Raw genomic sequence first — 17367 nt, forward strand, 5'->3', positions numbered from 1 at the left:
TTGTGTGTCTGTGTGTGCCACACTAAGCATGGAGAACAGAAAGAGCAGAAGAGAACTGTCTGAAGAGAAGACTTGAGAACCAAAATTGTTGAAAAATATCAACAATCTCAAGGTTACAAGTCCATCTCCAGAGATCTTGATGTTCCTTTGTCTATCGATCGCAACATAATCAAGAAGTTCACAAACCATGGCACTGTAGCTAATCTCCCCGGATTGACCTGTTTGAGTATATACACTGTGTGCAGAATTATTAGGCAAATGAGTATTTTGATCACATGATACTTTTTATACATGTTGTTCTACTCCAAGCTGTATAGGCTTGAGAGCCAACTACCAATTAAGTAAATGAGGTGATGCGCATCTCTGTAATGAGAAGGGGTGTGGTGTAATGACATGAACACCCTATATAAGGAATGTGTCATGGTTCCACCTCCCCGTCCACATGGCTAGGGGGCGGAGATTTCTCTCGGGCCTCACTTCCGGAGCTTGGATGCTTTAAATTCTGTCATCTCTGGTGAACCAGCGCCGGCTATAAGCTTAGCACTGCTTTGCCTGTGATTGCTGGTCCCTGTAAGTGTTTCCTGATCCGTCCTTCCCTGTGCTCTGTCTGTGTTCCGTCCCACCTCCTTCCTTCCCACAATAGCCCCAGTCATTCCCCCCTTCTCCTACCTTCCCACTCGGTTGCTTTCTCTGGTACTGACCTCGACCCCGCTTTTGCTCGTTCCTCCAGTCTTCTTTGTTACTGTACTGTGTATGACCTGGCCTGCCTGACTATCCCCCGCACGCGACGTGGCCTCTGTATTCTGGCTGACTCTGCAGGGCAGTGCTCCAGCACGCACTGTGTGTGCACCTCCATGCTGATTCAGCTCTGTGTAGTGTCTTTTCCTGCAGGGCTCCAGCTCCCCCTGGTGGTAGCCTGACAGTGTGCTTAATTATTAGGCAACTTCCTTTCCTTTAGCAAAATGGGTCAGAAGAAAGATTTGACGGGCTCTGAAAAGTCCAAAATTGTGAGATGTCTTGCAGAGGGATGCAGCAGTCTTGAAATTGCCAAACTTTTGAAGCGTGATCACCGAACAATCAAGCATTTCATGGCAAATAGCCAGCAGGGTCGCAAGAAGTGTCTTGGGCATAAAAGGCGCAAAGTAACTGCCCATGAATTGAGGAAAATCAAGCGTGAAGCTGCCAAGATGCCATTTGCCACCGGTTTGGCCATATTTTAGAGCTGCAACGTTACTGAAGTATCACAAAGCACAAGGTGTGCCGTACTCAGGGACATGGCCAAGGTAAGGAAGGCTGAAAAACCACCACCTCTGAACAAGAAACATAAGATAAAACGTCAAGACTGGGCCAAGAAATATCTTCAGGCTGATTTTTCACAGGTTTTATGGACTGATGAAATGAGAGTGACTCTTGATGGGCAGATGGATGGGCCAGAGGCTGGATCAGTAAAGGGCAGAGCTCCACTCCGACTCAGACGCCAGCAAGGTGGAGGTGGGGTACTGGTATAGACTGGTATCATCAAAGATCAACTTGTGGGACCTTTTCGGGTTGAGGATGGAGTGAAGCTCAACTCCCAGACCTACTGCCAGTTTCTGGAAGACAACTTCTTCAAGCAGTGGTACAGGAAGAAGTCGGTATCGTTCAAGAAAAACATGATTTTCATCCAGGACAATGCTACATCACATGCATCCAACTACTCCACAGCGTGGCTGGCCAGTAAAGGTCTAAAAGATGAAAAAATAATGACATGGCCCCCTTGTTTACCTGATCTGAAACTTCTAGAGAACCTGTGGTCCCTCATATAATGTGAGATCTACAGGGAGGGAAAACAGTCCACCTCTGGGAGCAGTGTCTGGAGGCTGTGGTGGCTGCTGCACGCAATGTTGATCGGAAACAAATCAAGCAATTGACAGAATCTATGGATGGTCGGCTGCTGAGTGTCATCAGAAAGAAAGGGGGCTATATTGGTCACTAATTTTTTGGGGTTTTGTTTTTGCATGTCAGAAATGTTTATTATTAAATTTTGTGCAGTAATATTGGTGTACCTGGTGAAAATAAACAAGTGAGATGGGAATATATTTGGTTTTTATAAGTTGTCTAATAATTCTGCACAGTAATACCGTATTTTTCGCTTTATAAGAAGCACTTTTGTTCCCCCAAATTTTGGGGGAAAGTAGGGGGTGCGCCTTATAAGCCGAATATACAGGGGGGGGTGTATATATGTATGTGTGTGTGTGTGTGTGTATATATATATATATATATATATATATATATATATATATATATATATATATATATATATATATATGTATATACACAGTTAGGTCCAGAAATATTTGGACAGTGACACAAGTTTTGTTATTTTAGCTGTTTACAAAAACATGTTCAGAAATACAATTATATATATATAATATGGGCTGAAAGTGGACACTCCCAGCTGCAATATGAGAGTTTTCACATCCAAATCGGAGAAAGGGTTTAGGAATCATAGCTCTGTAATGCATAGCCTCCTCTTTTTCAAGGGACCAAAAGTAATTGGACAAGGGACTCTAAGGGCTGCAATTAACTCTGAAGGCGTCTCCCTCGTTAACCTGTAATCAATGAAGTAGTTAAAAGGTCTGGGGTTGATTACAGGTGTGTGGTTTTGCATTTGGAAGCTGTTGATGTGACCAGACAACATGCGGTCTAAGGAACTCTCAATTGAGGTGAAGCAGAACATCCTGAGGCTGAAAAAAAAGAAAAAATCCATCAGAGAGATAGCAGACATGCTTGGAGTAGCAAAATCAACAGTCGGGTACATTCTGAGAAAAAAGGAATTGACTGGTGAGCTTGGGAACTCAAAAAGGCCTGGGCGTCCACGGATGATAACAGTGGTGGATGATCACCGCATACTTTCTTGGGTGAAGAAGAACCCGTTCACAACATCAACTGAAGTCCAGAACACTCTCAGTGAAGTAGGTGTATCTGTCTCTAAGTCAACAGTAAAGAGAAGACTCCATGAAAGTAAATACAAAGGGTTCACATCTAGATGCAAACCATTCATCAATTCCAAAAATAGACAGGCCAGAGTTAAATTTGCTGAAAAACACCTCATGAAGCCAGCTCAGTTCTGGAAAAGTATTCTATGGACAGATGAGACAAAGATCAACCTGTACCAGAATGATGGGAAGAAAAAAGTTTGGAGAAGAAAGGGAACGGCACATGATCCAAGGCACACCACATCCTCTGTAAAACATGGTGGAGGCAACGTGATGGCATGGGCATGCATGGCTTTCAATGGCACTGGGTCACTTGTGTTTATTGATGACATAACAGCAGACAAGAGTAGCCGGATGAATTCTGAAGTGTACCGGGATATACTTTCAGCCCAGATTCAGCCAAATGCAGCAAAGTTGATCGGACGGCGCTTCATAGTACAGATGGACAATGACCCCAAGCATACAGCCAAAGCTACCCAGGAGTTCATGAGTGCAAAAAAGTGGAACATTCTGCAATGGCCAAGTCAATCACCAGATCTTAACCCAATTGAGCATGCATTTCACTTGCTCAAATCCAGACTTAAGACGGAAAGACCCACAAACAAGCAAGACCTGAAGGCTGCGGCTGTAAAGGCCTGGCAAAGCATTAAGAAGGAGGAAACCCAGCGTTTGGTGATGTCCATGGGTTCCAGACTTAAGGCAGTGATTGCCTCCAAAGGATTCGCAACAAAATATTGAAAATAAAAATATTTTGTTTGGGTTTGGTTTATTTGTCCAATTACTTTTGACCTCCTAAAATGTGGAGTGTTTGTAAAGAAATGTGTACAATTCCTACAATTTCTATCAGATATTTTTGTTCAAACTTCAAATTAAACGTTACAATCTGCACTTGAATTCTGTTGTAGAGGTTTCATTTCAAATCCAATGTGGTGGCATGCAGAGCCCAACTCGCGAAAATTGTGTCACTGTCCAAATATTTCTGGACCTAACTGTATGTACAATATGTTACCAATTTACAAATTCTTTGATTTTACTATTGCAACTAGACTCCATCCATGATGAAATCGTGTATTTGCCACCATTTATACCCAATAATGTTGCTATAAAATGGACATTAAAATATTGGATCTTAATATCACATGCATGATGCACAGATGGCACAGATGGGATGTTTTAATATGTGTAATGGAAAACAATACAGACTTTTCTTGTCGTATCGTTGTGCGTATGTAATCACGTCCTTCACATCGTGTGTGTGTGTGTGTGTATCTATATATATAATTGCCTTATTCTGTCTGTCTTGCTCCAAAATTGTGTCCTTACGGTGACACAAAGCTGATTGGCCGCTGGGCTCGCCATGGCCCCGCCCCCCCGCACGGATTGGCCGCTCGCCCAGGCAACTCGCCCACGCCCCGCCCCCCTCACGCAATGCACGCTCGCTCTGGCCCCGCACCCCCGCACGCATTCCCCGAACCGACCGACACGGAGCCACGACTCCCAGGTGAGTACTGTACCCCCGGGAGCCCACATCAGCGTCCGCCGCCAACCCAGCCGACACATACCCTCGCATTGCTGGGGTTGCCGCCGTATGCTGGTGTGGGCTCCCGTGCGAGCTGGGGACGGGATACGCTGGTAACCATGGTAGCATAGTTACCAGCGCATCAAGGTCCTGCAGCGGCGGAACATACACACACGCACGCACATAACAACACACACACATCAGATCACACTCTCACACACACCTCACATCGCATCCACACACTCACAACATCCTGGGATATCGCTTGCTTCTCGGCGGTGATACTGTGCAGTGAACTTCCAAGACCTGCCGGAGGATCACATGGCCAGAAGCATGTGGTATCTCCGGATGTTGTGAGTGTGAGCGCGTATGTGCAATATCGTCAATGTGTGTGTGCGTGAGTGTATGCGATCGGGTGTGTGTGAGTGTATGCGATCAGGTGTGTGTGAGTGTGTGTGTGTGTGTGTGTATGCGATCGGATCTGTGTCGGCAGAGGAGCACGGCGTGCTGGAGGAGGCTGGGAGGAGAGAGGCTGATCCTGGAGAAGGCTGGGAGGGGGAGGCTGAGAGAAGAGAGGCTGATGCTGGGGGAGGCTGAGGCTGGGGTAGGCTGGGAGGAGAGAGGCTGATGCTAGGGACAGAAAAGGCTGATGCTGGGAGGAGAGAGGCTGATGCTGGGAGGAGAGAGGCTGATGCTGGGAGGAGAGAGGCTGTTCCTGGGGAAGGCTGGGAGAGGGAGGCTGAGAGAAGAGAGGCTGATGCTGGGGGAGGCTGAGGCTGGGGTAGGCTGGGAGGAGAGAGGCTGATGCTAGGGACAGAAAAGGCTGATGCTGGGAGGAGAGAGGCTGATGCTGGGAGGAGAGAGGCTGATGCTGCGGGCAGGGAGGCTGATGCTGCGGGCAGAGAGGCTGATGCTGCGGGCAGAGAGGCTGCTGCTGCGGGCAGAGAGGCTGATGCTGGTGCAGCATGGGGGATGGAGCACGATGGGGGGTGTGCAGCATGGGGGATGGAGCACGTTTGGGAGTGCGCAGCATGGCGGATGGACCACGTTTGGGAGTGCGCAGCATGGGGGATGGAGCACGTTTGGGAGTGCGCAGCATGGCGGATGGACCACGTTTGGGAGTGCGCAGCATGGCGGATGGACCACGTTTGGGAGTGCGCAGCATGGCGGATGGAGCACGTTTGGGAGTGCGCAGCATGGCGGATGGAGCACGATGGGGGGTGCGCAGCATGGGGGATGGAGCACGATGGGAGGTGCACACCTCCCCCCAACACACACACGCGCACTGCACAACACACACACACACTGGGAACCACAAACACCGCCCTACACAGACACCCACACACACAGACAACGCTGCACACACACAACACCCAACACACAAACACCGCGGCATACATAAATATACGCACATACTGCACAACACACACATTTCACAAAACATACCTCCCCCCAAAACACACCACACCCACACAAACCGCGCAACACACACACACACACAACGCTACAGACACACAGCGCTCCACAAACAACGCAACACACATACAACACCGCTCTCACCCCCCGCCACACCCAGACAACACCCAGAACATGTACAGCGCCCTACACAAACACTTGGTAAGTACACACAACAACATCTATATATATAACAAAAATCATACATGAAGTACACAATACGTAAATTCTAGAATACCCGATGCGTAGAATCGGGCCACCTTCTAGTATATATATATATATATATATATATATATATATATATATAAGTACAATATATATTGTGATGTTCATATGCAGTAATAAATGGCTTTGTTTTTTCAGTCATTGCTGGAAAATGTCAATGTTCCATTTTTTAGGTGAGTCCCTAGGAAAGAACATAACATTTTTTTGGGCTACTAACTTTTCACCAATGGAATATCCAAGCCAATTTCTTCTTGTATAGAGGCACCAGTGTGCTTTCTATGTCACTTGTAGAATTACCATATATAAGACTCGCAACACACATCCATTTTTTTTGTACGTGTGCGGTACATATTTGCACGTACCGGAGACACTGAGACCCATGTTATTCTATGGTAGATGGCACACACACGTAAAATCGCATGGAACGTGTGTCCGTGTGGTAAGTACGTGTGTGCGCTTTTCTACACGGACGACATGTCCGTTTTTGGCCGGCAGCACGCAGGCACGGACCCGCTTTAGTCTATGGGTCTGTGCCTGCACGGACCGCACACGGAGTATGTCCGTGTTCAGCACGTATCGTCAGTGTCCGTTTTTAATCACAAAATTTGAAACACTTGTTACCAATATATCAGGTCAATTGATGGCAAACAACAACACCAGGATCTCATGATGAATGATTAACAACGTTAATTGGGTAAGAATGCGGGCCTTTAAAAACGGACAGCACACGGACTGCACACGTACGTATTTTATGTCAATGCGGACATTACACACGCACACACGGCTCGCATACGCCATCACACGGATGCCATACGTACCGGAGAAACGCCCCTAAAAAACGGAACACGGACCCGAAAAACGGACCGTGAGACACGTACGTTTTTTTTTGCGGAAGTGTGTTTTAGGCCTAAGATACAGTTCTCCATGGATGCGGAGCTGTTATTAGGAGTGTATAGACTGGATGTGTGGGGTCCCATCTTCTGGATTTGTTTCCTTCGATTCTGTATAAGCTCCAATAAAAGATCCATCCTCGTTGAAGTGGCTGTGTTCTCCATCGCTGTACTGGACGAGGCTATCCACACTGTCATAGGTTTTAATATCTAGGCTTAATGAGTCCATGCTGCCACTTGTTGCCTTCTTATCACTGGAACTAAGGGAAAACAATGAAGTTAAAGGCTGAAGTTGGTATAACAAGAGACATACATTTACTAAAAATTATCTCCATCGGAAAGCTGATAAACTCTACAATAGTGTGGATAGGTCCGCTGAGATCCCTACAGAGCGCCATCAAGCTGCTCCATTACCTGTGCTGCAGTACTCGGCAGTCTGATACCTTCCTGTCTAGTAGTTTTCATGTTTCCTTGGATTTATGATAATTTTGTAGTGACTAGGAACTAAACAATGTTTTGGGTACGTGTGTATCTGGAGAGCTTCACTCCATCCTCAACCCGAAAAGGTCCCACAAGTTCCTCTTTGATGAAACCAGCCCATACCAGTGCCCACCTCCACCTTGCTGGCGTCTGAGTTGGAGTAGAGCTCTCTGCCCTTTACTGACCCAGCCTCTGGCCCATCCATCTGGCCCATCAAGAGTCACTCTCATTTCATCAGTCCATAAAACCTTTGAAAAATCAGTCTTAAGATATTTCTTGGCCCAGTCTTGACGTTTTATCTTATGTTTCTTGGTCAGAGGTGGTGGTTTTTCAGCCTTCCTTACCTTGGCCATGTCCCTGAGTACGGCACACCTTGTGCTTTTTGATACTCCTGTAACGTTGCAGCTCTGAAATATGGCCAAACTGGTGGCAAATGGCATCTTGGCAGCTTCACGCTTGATTTTTCTCAATTCATGGGCAGTTATTTTGCGGCTTTTTTGCCCAGCACCGTTCTTGCGACCCTGTTTGGCTATTTGTCATGAAACGCTTGATTGTTCGGTGACCACGCTTCAAAAGTTTGGCAATTTCAAGACGGCTGCATCCCTCTGCAAGACATCCCACAATTTTGGACTTTTCAGAGCCCGTCAAATCTCTCTTCTGACCCATTTTGCCAAAGGAAAGGAAGTTGTCTAATAATGAAGCACCCCTTATATAGGGTGTTGATGTCATTACACCGCACCCCTCCTCATTACAGAGAGGCACATCACCTGATTTACTTAATTGGTAGTTGGCTCTCAGCCTATACAGCTTGGAGTAGGACGACATGTATAAAAAGTATCATGTGATCAAAATACTCATTCTCCTACTAATTCTGCACATGGTGTATATAGTGTGTGTGTGTGTGTGTGTGTATGTATATATATATATATATATATATATATCTGTTTACGGAATTAACCCATTCTTTCATACTCCCTTTGAGATTTAATTATTGTATTTGGGGCCTCTTTTGTGCTGATACATGATATTTTCCATCTTCAGTGGTTCTATTATTTATCAATTATGCTACTATTTTAATTTGAGCAAATTTTTCTTCTTGTCATTTCTATTTCCCTGTCCTAGTGTGTTTTATGTCCTCTTTATTTCCACTGTTGTTATCATGTCCATCTAGTTTTTAATTCTATTAATACAAAATTATTTATTTAATCTAATGTATGTCTTTGGCACATTTTCCTTTTATAATCTACATTTGTCTTGCGCTGACGCAGGGTCCATACTGCCTTTCTACTTAGACCGTGTTGGCTATTGCTGCTACTGTCGGCTGCGGTTTGTTATCAGTTGTTTGTTTTTGTACTCCCTCCTTTCCCTTGTTTTTCCTTACCTGACTATCCTTGGGTGTTCCTTGTGTAGGTTTTTAGGTGTGCATTAGGTTTATTTAACCCATCTGTATTTCAATATTGGTGGGGTTTTTGGGATCTCCATCCTGGACTTTGTCGTCAGAGCCAGGACAGGGGTCAGGACCAGGTCGGAGGCACGGACCTCCCTACCTTTAAGGGTACCTCCATGAGTGAGGGTGAGCTCAGGGACCCCAGTCTCAGGGTCTGCATAGGGTTTCCTGTGTCCACTCGCCATTCATTACACACCCAACTGTGACACAATAACCAGCCTTACCATTTTCCTTTGGTCATATTGTTACGTCACCACCGGAGTCCGCTCCAGGATTTCTGCTCCGATCGCCAGGCGACGCCGTGTTCCTGCCGTGGATGGTGCTGGTGATGGGAGAGGGGTCGATGGCAGCGGCACCGGTGGGTACAGGCTTCGATCATCCACTGGGCTGGGTTATCTTGGGATCTGCAGTACCACTGGCTGACTGTGGGTGTCGTGTGTCTTCCAGCTGAAGTTGCCAGCGTTCAGCTACAGCCAATGGGAAGACACCACACCCTTCTTAGTTCCTCACCTGTCTGCTGACCTCTGCCAGAGATAGTTTTGATTTCCTGGCTCCTGGTCTGCCCTATTCTGTTTTGTGATTCCTGTGTGCTGACTTCTGCGTGTTTTCTGACTACCCTTCTGCCTGCTGATTTTGTACCTCGCTGCCCGATCCGGATTTGACCTCTGCTACGTTTTCTGATTACGTCCTTGCCTGCCGATTCTGTCCCTGTTCTGCTATTCCTGGTTTGACCCTGCCTGATGACTACTCTCATTGGACTGCAGCCTTCCACAGGTAGTGATCTCCAGGGCCCTGTGTAATTCCAAATCCCTGTATAGGGGTTAAAGGGTTTCAGGGTTCTGGGGGTCCTGCTTGGTGAGGGGCTTCCCTCTGGCCTTTCCATTACATTCCATCTGAGTCTCTTGATCCAGGTAGGCGTTACACATATCCAGTATGGCTGGACGGTGTCTCGCGCAGAAGATCGCGGACGAGGTGAGGTGTCTGCGTTCCGAGATGGTGCAGCAGCTGCATCAGTTCATGGGCCTTTTGGTGGCGAACGTATCTGCACCTGAATCCAAGGTGGCCCTCCCTGATAAGTGTTCAGGGGGGAGGGATAGGTTCAGGGTATTTGAAGGAGCCTGTCACCTGTATTTTAGGCTCCGTCCTCACTCTACGGGGAATGAGGCCCAGCGTGTGTCGTCATATCTTTGTTGCTGGGCGATCGTCAATCCTGGACCTTCTCTCTACCGGTCGATTTGGAGGCTAAGTGGTCGGTAGATGATTTCTTCGTGGCTGTGGTCTTGGTTTATGGTGAGCCTGATGGCGTGCCCCTGGCAGAATCCCAGCTCCATGTGGTGGGGCCTTTTCTTGTCAGGGCCCGGACAGGAGGCAGGGCCAGGTTTGAGGCCCAGACCTCCCCTCCTTTAAGGGTACATTCGGGTGTGAGTGTGAGGTCAGTGGTCTGCATAGGGTTTCTGTGTCCCCTGGCCATCAATTACACATCTGGCTATGACATTGTAACTGGTGATGAGTGAGCACTACCATGCTCGGGTGCTCAGTACTCGTAACTAGTGATGAGTGGGCACTACCATGCTCGGGTGCTCAGTACTCGTAACTAGTAATGAGTGGGCACTACCATGCTCGGGTGCTCAGTACTCGTAACTAGTAATGAGTGAGCACTACCATGCTCGGGTGCTCAGTACTCGTAACTAGTGATGAGCGGGAACTACCATGCTCGGGTGCTCAGTACTCGTAACTAGTGATGAGCGGGAACTACCATGCTCGGGTGCTCAGTACTCGTAACTAGTGATGAGTGGGCACTACCATGCTCGGGTGCTCAGTACTCGTAACTAGTAATGAGTGAGCACTACCATGCTCGGGTGCTCAGTACTCGTAACTAGTGATGAGCAGGAACTACCATGCTCGGGTGCTCAGTGCTAGTGATGAGCGGGCACTACCATGCTCGGGTGCTCGGTACTCATTAAGAGCAGTAGGATGCTCTTATGGGCGTAACTCGGACGCTTGAGCTCCTCCCATCCAAGCATCCAAATGCTGTTAATGAGTAATGAGACTCCGAGCATGGCAGTGCTCACTCATCACTACATTTAATGTCTATACCAAGTAACTGCTTAAATATCAGTTCCTTGAAGGAGTTGTCTAATATTACTAAATTGTGAAAAAAAATTGCAAAGGTCATGTAAAAACAAGCAATTCTGCAGTTTAAGCTTTCATTAATAATCCTTTCTGGAAGGATTTGTTTCATTCTATGACTTTTTCTAGATTACCGACCACCTCTGCCGTCTCAGAAGGGGCCAGTGTGCACAAGCTGTTTACTATCCGGTGCCCCTGCGCTGCTCCTCTGATGCTGCAGAGGCAAACTGTCTATGGTAGCAGCTCAGCCATGCCACCGACTCGAGCTGTCAGTCTTCAGAAGCACGCCGCTCCCGACAATAAGATCCTTGAGGCTAGCCTATAAATGAGATCCAGCCACAGCTTGCCCTTAGTCTGCACCTTATATCGTGTAATTGCTATTTGAGCACTTCCCCAACACATCCTCTGCGCAGCAGCTTCAGACCTGATTATTATTGTTGCATCATGATCTCGCGGCTCTATAGATTTGTGCAAAACTTTGCTCTAATTCTCCTTCTGTCAACCTTTATAGTGAGCTGAAACGGCGAATGAAAGCCGAGAAAAAGGCGGCTGAGAAGGAAGCGAGACAGAAAGATCAGAATGAGAAGACGCCGGAACGAGGAAAGTCTGGATCCCAATGTAAGTTCCTGATCAGAAATACAAAAAATGCCCCCAACTGTCGACTCCAACTGTCGACTCCAGTTCGATAGGGAAAGATTCTGTGTTTCTCATATTTTTGAGTTTTTTTCTCCCCTTCTTTTGCAGCAATACTACAAAATCAGAACCCAGGCCATCCAGCAGCTGAAAGGCACCAAGGACGATCCTTATCCACACAAGTTCTCAGTCCAGATGTCTCTCACCAACTTCATCCAGAAATACAAAAACACTTGGAGGAAGTAGTCACGGTCGCCGGTAAGTCTGCTCTGAGCATTTGTTATACAATTGATTGACAGGCATTTTCCATAGAATAACACAACCTTTATGTGACAGTTCTAATCATCCTTAAATGGTAAATGTAAAGTTCACAAAACCCCTGGAATTTGCTGTAAAGATCAAATCAAATCAAAACTTTTCTAAAAAAAAACAAAAAAAAATGCATTTGCACGATTTTTTTTTTTTTACCTTATTTTAAGCAGAATCCATGCCAAACGTATCTCTGGGGCCAAGTTGATCTTTTACGACCTCCGCGGAGAAGGCATGAAGCTGCAGGTTATGGCCAATTCTAGGTAAGTCCTAAATGTTGTTGAATATATGAACCTACCAATGATGGGTGGTAAATTACTGATGTGTGGGGGTCCGAGCGCTGGGAGCCGAACTGATCGGCAGAATGGGGAATATCCCTTCAATCCCTGTTATAAAAGGGAGCTTCACGTTGGACAACCCATAGGTGATCCATTCTTTCTCTATGGCGCTACTGGAAATAACCAAGCAGACCCATAAAGAATGGATGGAGCAGTGGACGAACATGCCCTATTCTAAAGGGGGAAAAAAGTGCCTTGTTTTGCCGATCAATGGTCAAACTCCCACCGACGTATACGTTATCATCAACCTTCTGGATAAGTAATAAGTTGTATTCACCGGACAACCTCTTTATAGACCATGGAGTCCTTTGGTGTTTTACATATAGCGGTTGCGACCTTTTAACAAATATACAGCTGCACTCTGAACGCTAAGGTATGCAATCATGGAATATAGGTGTTTGGACATGCATTACTGCTAAGGAATTGAGACCGTGTATAAAAAAGGACAGTTGCGTGTCAGCCCAGCAGCCAGTGTCAAGGCGTATCTCTTATGCTGGATCCCTCCCTAAATGCCTGTGCCTGAGCTGAAATAGCCTTCAATTTTATGGGTGGATAGGAAATTAACTCCTTCACGACCTTGGACGGAAAGATCCGTCATGGTGCCCTGGTACTTAAAGACCCATGACGGATCTATCCGTCATGGCGAAATCGCGGCACCGGAGCCGTGGTGACTGCGATCGGTTCACACAAACCGCAGATTCGGGAAGGAGGGGACCTGTGTCTGACCTCAGGAGGGGTGGTGCCTCCTCCCCGGACCTACGGAGGCTGTTATTGGCTGACGAACGCCGCTCAGCCAATCACAGCCACTGTAATGTTTTAGCCATTGAACGTGGCTAAAACATTGAAATCCAGCCATGGTCAGTGCAGCTGTAGCACTTACCATTGGTGGGCTGGAGTTGGGTGACCTCAGCTGGATCACCCTCCCCCAGCTCCAGCAGCTCTGATTGGAGAGACCGGCCTTGTGACCGATCTCTACAATCACCGAGGACCTGTTGCCGGTGACCGCCCCCCTCAGCTGCACTTGTCGGTTTTGAGAACACCAGTACAGTGTATACAGTACAATGGCAGGGCGACAAGCTCCGGTCCCATGCTGTTATGTGACCGGAGCATGGGACCTAGAAGTTGCCGCGCTGCCATTGTACTGTATCAAACTGGCGAAAAGCCACCCGATCCGCCGCCGCCGCCCTCTATCTGCTACCGCTCTCGCCGATCTGCTGCCCGCAACCCCACCTCTAACCCCCGTGATCGGCTGCCCACTCCCTCGTGATCGGCTGCACACCCCCTCCCCTCGTGATCGGATTCCCGCCCCCTCACCTCCGTGATGTGCTGCCCAGTACCCCCCACCTCTCACCCCCATGATCGTCTGCCCTCCCCCTCCGCCTCACCCCCGTGATGTGCTACCCGCACGCCCCCACCTCTCACCCCCGTGATGTGCTGCCCGCTCCACCCTACTAACCCCACTACTCCCAGTCCAGATCCCTGCAGTCCCCACTGCTCCCAGTACAGAACTCTGCAGTCCTCACTTCTCCCAGTACAGATCCCTGCAGTCCCCACTGCTACCAATACAGATCCCTGCGGCCCCCACTACTCCCAGTACAGATCCCGGCGGCCCCCACTGCTCCCAGTACAGATCCCTGCATCTCCCACTGCTCCCAGTACAGATCCCTGCAGCTCCCACTGCTCCCAGTACAGATCCCTGCCGTCCCCACTGCTCCCAGTACAGATCCCTGCATCTCCCACTGCTCCCAGTACAGATCCCTGCAGCTCCCACTGCTCCCAGTACAGATCCCTGCAGTCCCCACTGCTCCCAGTACAGATCCCTTCAATCCCCACTGCTCCCAGTACAGATCCCTGCGGCCCCCACTGCTCCCAGTACAGATCCCTGCGGCCCCCACTGCTCCCAGTACAGATCCCTGCAGTCCCCACTGCTCCCAGTACAGATCCCTGCAGCTCCCACTGCTCCCAGTACAGATCCCTGCAGCTCCCACTGCTCCCAGTACAGATCCCTGCAGCTCCCACTGCTCCCAGTACAGATCCCTGCAGTCCCTACTGCTCCCAGTACAGATCCCTGCGGTGCCCACTGCTCCCAGTACAGATCCCTGCGGCCCCCACTGCTCCCAGTACAGATCCCTGCGGTGCCCACTGCTCCCAGTACAGATCCCTGCGGCCCCCACTGCTCCCAGTACAGATCCCTGCAGTCCCCACTGCTCCCAGTACAGATCCCTGCAGCTCCCACTGCTCCCAGTACAGATCCCTGCGGTGCCCACTGCTCCCAGTACAGATCCCTGCGGTGCCCACTGCTCCCAGTACAGATCCCTGCGGCTCCCACTGCTCCCAGTACAGATCCCTGCAGTCCCCACTGCTCCCAGTACAGATCCCTGCGGCCCCCACTGCTCCCAGTACAGATCCCTGCAGTCCCCACTGCTCCCAGTACAGATCCCTGCAGTCCCCACTGCTCCCAGTACAGATCCCTGCAGTCCCCACTGCTCCCAGTACAGATCCCTGCGGTCCCCACTGCTCCCAGTACAGATCCCTGCGGCCCCCACTGCTCCCAGTACAGATCCCTGCAGTCCCCACTGCTTCCAGTACAGATCCCTGCGGTCCCCACTGCTCCCAGTACAGATCCCTGCGGCCCCCACTGCTCCCAGTACAGATCCCTGCAGTCCCCACTGCTCCCAGTACAGATCCCTGCGGCTCCCAGTACAGATCCCTGCAGTCACTACTGCTCCCCAGTACAGATCCCTGTGGTCCCCACTTCTCCCAGGACAGATCCCTGCGGCCCCCACTGCTCCCAGTACAGATCCCTGCAGTCTCCCAGTACAGATCCCTGAAGTCCCCACTTCTCCCAGTACAGATCCCTGCGGTCCCAACTGCTCCCAGTACAGATCTGTGTAATTCCCACTTCTCCCAGTACAGATCCCTGCGGTCCCCCACTGCTGACTATGGCCCATTTAGAGAATGTACCATTTATGACTACTCTTGTTTCCTATCTTTTAGCCAATTCCTTACCCAGTTGCATATTGTGTCCCCTAGTCCTCGCTTCTGGAGCTTTAGTATAAGGCTATTATGTGGTACAATGTCATTTGCAAAGTCCAAATAAATCACAACAACCGCATTACCAATATCCAAATTGGCACTTACTTCCTCAAATCCATGTCCACATCGCAATTTGTTTAAAATATCAAAAACATGCATTACTCACCCTCCTCAGGTCCAAAGCACCCGAGTCTCCTCTGTTATTGTCTGCAGTGCTGATGTCACGTCCACAGCACTGCACCCAATCAGTGAGCTTGGATGAAGAATCCCAGAAGATGGCAAAACATGGCTCCTCCTGGAGGTGGTACTCAGGGCTTCACCTTCTTGTTGTCAACCACTATAATGTGCAATAAACGTAACTATGAGCTATAAAACAATACACAGTATTTGCCCCAGGTTGCAGCCTATCAGTGAGCTTGGATGCCTCCTATGAAGAATCCCATGAGTTGGCAAAACTTGGCTCTTTTTGGAAGTGGCACTCCGGGCTTCACCTGCTTATTGCCAACCACTATAATGTGCAACAAACGTAACTATGGGCTATGAAACAATACACAGTATTCCTCCCAGGTTGCAGCCAATCAGTGAGCTCGGATGCCTCCTGTGAAAAACCCTATGAGCTGGCGAAACCTAGCTCCTCCTGGAGGTGGCACTCTGGCCTTCACCTTCTTGTTGCCAATTGCTATAATGTGCAATAGATGTAACTTTATGAAGGGCTATCTAACAATTCACAGTATGCGCCCAGGGTTGGGGGGCGTTTTATCCTTGTGAGAAGAGGATATAGAAGTAAAGTGAGTAAGGTGCATATATATATATATATAGTGCCTTGCAAAAGTATTCAGCCCCTTGAATTTTTCAACCTTTTCCCACATTTCAGGCTTCAAACCTAACGATAAAAAATTTAAATTTCATGGTGAAGAATCAATAACAAGTGGACACAATTGTGAAGTTGAACAATATTTATTGCTTATTTTAGACTTTTATAAAAAATAAATAACTGAAAATTGGGTCGTGCAATATTATTCATCCCCTTTAAGTTAATACTTTGTAGCACCACCTTTTGCTGTGATTACAGCTGCAGTCGCTTGGGGGATGTGTCTATCAGTTTTGCACATGGAGAGGCTGAAATTCTTGCCCATTCTTCCTTTGTAAACAGCTGGAGCTGAGTGAGGTTGGATGGAGAGCGTTTGTGATCAGCAGTTTTCAGCTCTTTCCACAGATTCTCGATTGGATTCAGGTCTGGACTGTGACTTGGCCATTCTAACACCTAGATACGTTTATTTGTGAACCATTCCATTGTAGATTTTGCTTTATGTTTGGGATCATTGTCTTGTTGGAAGACAAATCTCCGTCTCAGTCTCAGGTCTTTTGCAGACTCCAACAGGTTTTCTTCAAGAATGGTCCTGTATTTGGCTCCATCCATCTTCTCATCAAGTTTAATCATCTTCCCTGTCTCTTCTGAAGAAAAGCAGGCCCAAACCATGATGCTGCCACCACCATGTTTGACAGTGGGGATGGTGTGTTCAGGGTGATGAACTGTGTTGCTTTTACGCCAAACATATCGTTTGGCATTGTGCCCAAATAGTTAAATTTTGGTTTCATCTGACCAGAGCACCTTCCTCCACATGTTTGGTGTCTCCCAAGTGTCTTGTGGCAAACTTTAAACTACACTTTTTATGGATATCTTTGATAAATGGCTTTCTCCTTGCCACCCTTCCATAAAGGCCAGATTTGTGCAGTGTACGACTGATTGTTGTCCTATGGACAGACTCTCCCACCTCAGCTGTAGATCTCTGCAGTTCATCCGGAGTGATCATGGGCCTCTTGGCTGCATCTCTGATCAGTCTTCTCATTGTTTGAGATGAAAGTTTGGATGGACGGCCGGGTCTTGGTAGATTTGCAGTGGTATGATCCTCCTTCCATTTCAATA

This window comes from Anomaloglossus baeobatrachus, chromosome 10 (genome assembly GCF_048569485.1).
Source record: "Anomaloglossus baeobatrachus isolate aAnoBae1 chromosome 10, aAnoBae1.hap1, whole genome shotgun sequence".
In the NCBI taxonomy this organism is placed as follows: Eukaryota; Metazoa; Chordata; class Amphibia; order Anura; family Aromobatidae; genus Anomaloglossus; species Anomaloglossus baeobatrachus.